Below are 4,923 nucleotides of genomic sequence, written 5' to 3'. Positions count from 1 at the left end.
CGTGTAGTCTACATGTATTACCGTACTATGTAGGAGCAATTGCGCAACTTTTGGCTGGCCTCGAAAATCAGCTGATATTTCTATAGACTCCTTTTGTATGCGTGATGAGCTAGTAACTAAGTGTGTCGGGGGCCCGGTACTGGGTGTCGGGAGCTAAGGTGCATGGAGTCGGTGATCGGCGAATATTTTTTGGGTGTCCATATTTGTATCCCCCAATCCATGAAAGCAGGATTATCACTATCAGGTCAAAACAGTAAGAGAGGGGTCTACAGCACAGACAAATCGTATCAATTAGAGGGGGGGGGGGGGGGGGGGGGGGTGCAAATGTGGCACGTTGTGCCCCTTCCCGCATCCAACCTGGGATAGAAGTTAAGAGCTCAATTTAGTTTAGACCCCAACTCAGCTCCAACTTACCTCCAAAAACAAAAAACAATTGTGTAACGACCATTGTCAGAGTCTACATATCTCCTCTAATTTCAATTTAAGTATAAATAACTGCTCATCCTTATTGCACAACTGAACTGTAAAAACTTAAAATCTGATTTAAAAAAAAATTTTGTTCTATGCCTCAAATCTCTCTCTCTATCTCTCTCTTCTTCTTTTACTTTCTTTCTTCTTCTCCATCCTCATGCTGATTTTGGGAACCAAGCAATCTTATTATTTGGTAATCAGAAAGCATATAAAGAAAAAAAGTACTGGGAAACAAAATCACCATGGCAATACAAAGATAGAATGTGAAAATACTTTTAATAGTTGGTAACTATAAATATTTTTTAATGTCAGCTGGCTTCCTCTGCATAATTTCAATTTGTAAAGACTTTTGTGGCTTGCACTCGGTATAATAAGGATCGCGTGCTCGATCTTGTACTTCAACAAAAGGCAGTAAAATAAGAACCTAGCTGCCATCTTGCTTGGCAGCGACACTTCCGCCCGCAAGGGCCTGTTCCTCAAAACCGTCATAAGTCTAACTTCTTGACTATCCCATTGAAACATGTGTTATAGAATTAACATGCATTCTAATGGGATAGTCAAGAAGTTAGACTTATGACGGTTTTGAGGAACGGCCCCAGGCCATCACTGGTTATTGACACAGTCATGATGAACTGGAAACAAACACATCAGCTCTCCCAACTCATTCTGACTTATTAATATTCATCAGTCTGTCAATAGGAGAGCAGCTTTAAATGTTAGGCTTCCTGGGAGAAATTGCAATTTGTAAAGACATTTTTGGCTTAATTGCGCCCAATTTCAAGATCGAGCACATGATCTCTCTTTACTGGATGCAAACCCCCAAAAGAAATTTCTACAAAATAACTACCGGTAGTGTAAATATGTCAATACATCTGGAAATGCCAAGAACATGAATATCAAATCAACAGATGTATGCTTAACTTTAACTCGGAGGACATTATACAACGTTGAAAATGGCAATGCATCATCAAGAGAAAGAGAGATAGAGAGGGAGAGAGATAAAGGGAGAGGGAGTAGAGATACAAGAGACAGAGAGAGAGAGAGAAAGAAAAAAAGGGAGAGAGGGGGAAAGGATGAAAGTGAATATCTTTGCATCTACTTAATGAACAAGGCGTTTTTTAATAAATAAAAGCCATGAGTACAGAAAAGAACACAGAAACAAGGAGGTAAGAAAGAGATTGAGAGATTGAAGATAGAAATGTAAGTATGAGAGGACATTGTGACTCCCTTGGCAAAGGAAGAACAACAAAGAAGTTTAATAATTATGGGGTTTTATTCATTAAAGAGCAAGACAGTAAGAAAGGAAGATAAGGAGAGATGATGAAGCTAGCGATGTAGGGTGGGGAAAAGGAGAGAGAGCGACAAAAAGAAAAGATAGAGAAAGTGAGGAATAAATATCAGCACTTTTGTTAAATGAACCAATCTTATTGCATATTACTTTGATACCAATAATATAGAACTGGTTCTCCATATATACCCAATACTAGTGTTACGACAACAATATAACAAAATCAGTTGGAACTGATTCAACTAACCAAAATCATTCAAATTCCTAAGGTAATTCAGAAAAATCAATAACTTCAGTACAATCAGTTCCTGTATGGGTGCAGTTTTGGATGACTACACAAATAACAATGTACATTATGGATGACAGCAATAACAATGAGGAATACAGATAAAGACAGGTTTCTGTAACAATGAGAAGCCATTCATTTTACTATCCCAGGGATGATAAAAAATAATAAACCATAGAAGTAATTCTTTCACACACATTCACCTACAGTGTACTCTGCACATCCCAATGAACAAACAAAACTTTACTTTCTGTTAGTATCGGGAGTGCAAACTCACTGTTAATGCCACACAACATTGTTAAAGTAATTGCAATATGTACTGTAAGGTAAACATTAATCAATAGTACTGGGAGTGCAAACACAACATAGTTAAAGTAATTGCAATTTATACTAAATGTACTAAAAGGTAAACATCAATCAATATATAACTGTATAAGGTTAAAGCGGGCAGGTCTAGTTTCAACAATGATAATGTCAAAATTGTTCTACCCTGTTGTGTAAATGTGGTAACATTCAATCACTGAATTAAAAAAAAAAATAGGAAAATTCTTTCACAAATTCATAGCAAGATAGTACTCGCAAAAAATCATACTTTTTTATGGATTAATGTAATATTTGTGAAACTTGCAAATGGGGAAACATTAAAGATGTAAAAATCAAAAGTACACAAATTCATAACACATACTAACAAGTAATGATGAAACACATGCCAAGATCAACTGCTACAATTCCGGAATACTAACAAAATTATAATCATATACCGGTATGTGAAAAATACCTCTTAATACAAATAATTTTCTCCCTGACAATGGTAGCTGTAAATTGCTAAACAAATATGGCAATATGGAAGGAAAAAAATACAATGAAAAAAGATAGGATAAATACCACTTTTCAAAATTGAAATCAAGAGTAAACATAATTCATGACAAATACATACAATGAAGAAAAGAATGTTCCTGATAAGAAAAGTTAATTACAGCCATTTAATTCAGTACTTAAAGAGAAGGGCACTATAAGACCAACATGTATTGGCTAGTACAATTAGAACAAGGGTATAATAGTTCAAATTAAGAAAGTAAAACATGAACTCCCTGCCAAAGCCTACATGTTATAGTACCAGAGAGCTGATAACAGGATAAACACATTGCTATAACAATTGTTCACAATGAATAGCACCACATTTGTTCATATAGTGTAAAAATACCTTTCGTTTTATGCAATAAATGGACTTGCCTATGGAACTGTAACATCAATGACATGGATTCAGCAAAAAAGCCATGTTCTTATGCTTTCAATTTCAGCAAAGCCTTGTTCAGACCTGATGTCTTAACCTTTCATTTGTCGCAAGTGTGGATTGACACAGTTGCTTGTTTACCACGCGTGCCGATTTGCACACACAAGAAAAAGGCATCAATTGACTTCAGGTTTGCTTTGTGCGACACAAAAGTATTGCAAAATTACCCATTTCTGGTCTTGATTACAACATGACGGCCCTTCTGACACCTGTACAGATTACGTTTACACTGGAAACATGAATAATCATGAATCCATAGGTTGAACTAGCCCATTAGAAATGCATTGTGGTACAGGAGAATCAATACCAAAAACAAATCAACAAAGAAAGACAACCCCAGACAAACTTACTGCAGCAAAATAGACAAGATATAAAAGTAGTGTGCTGTATATTTCTGCATCTTATAACACGCAGAGATGTAAACGGGTTTAAGGCACGTTCACAGGCAGGCGCGTACTCAGGAGGGGGGGGGGGGGGGGGGGGTCGAATCCCCCCCCCCCTCAATTTTTTTTTTACTGTGCCAATGGGTGACCAAAAAAAAGATGACCTTACCCCCCAAATCCCCGCTTACCGGTATTCAGCAGCTGGCTAAGTCGTTGCAAAATTTTAACCCCCCCCTTCGAAAAAATCCTGCGTACGCGCCTGTTCACACGTGATGTGTAAATAAAACTAATTTATGTGTGAATTAATGTCAAGAAGGGATGAAAAACAAGTATCTGCATATATGCTTATATGCCATTTGCTTCCGTTACAGCAGTTTTTTTTAAGGAAGTTTACAGTGTTATATTGGAATGAGGTGTTACAGTTTTTATTTTGTGCTCCTACTTCTATCAAACTCCTGCTTGCCATTCATTTATATATAAAATGGATTTTATTTTGTTGGATCACTTTTCTTAAAACGGCTAGTTAAAGGTTATTGCATTGTGAAAGAAACGTTGTGGAATCGATCAGAAAAGGTTGATCATCTAGCATATAAGTATTGGTGTGTACTGCAAGGTTCTGGAATCATCAAAATGATAAGAAATTTGGCCCAGTCTTGGTAAAGTTACAAGCACTGTACACAGAAAGATGTATATGGGACTACGCCATATCCATCCATTCCGGATAGATATAATAATTTACCAATTATATCAATTAGTAGTCGGTTTCCCAGCAAAATTTGTATCATCATATATTAGTCATAACATATTCTTTCAAATGATTGGTAATAAGAGCTTCTATTTCATTTTTGAGAGGGGGGCGTTTCCAAAAGTGGTCTATACCTTTAACTGCTTCATGTCTGACCAGAGCTTCTGGTGGGAACACAATCTCATTGCAAAATCCATTCAGAGTTAGAAGGGCCTTCACTCTAGGGCGTTAACTCTGTTAACGTATATGAGCTATTGTCCTTCCGACTCTGAATAGACGATATATGAGCAGCTAATGGTTGTAAGATGATTGCCTTCTGTTGAAAAATAAGGTATCCTGTAGTCAACATGAATGTGACAGCATTCTAATCACAATTATACGCTACATATTAAATACACATAATGGATTGCATTTACTGTTTGGTGGTAGAATAATGTAAATCATGTAGATAGGACC

Source organism: Strongylocentrotus purpuratus, unplaced genomic scaffold, assembly GCF_000002235.5.
Source record: "Strongylocentrotus purpuratus isolate Spur 01 unplaced genomic scaffold, Spur_5.0 spur5_scaffold_14, whole genome shotgun sequence".
Classification (NCBI taxonomy): Eukaryota; Metazoa; Echinodermata; class Echinoidea; order Camarodonta; family Strongylocentrotidae; genus Strongylocentrotus; species Strongylocentrotus purpuratus.
Note: the sequence above shows the minus strand (reverse complement) of the source record.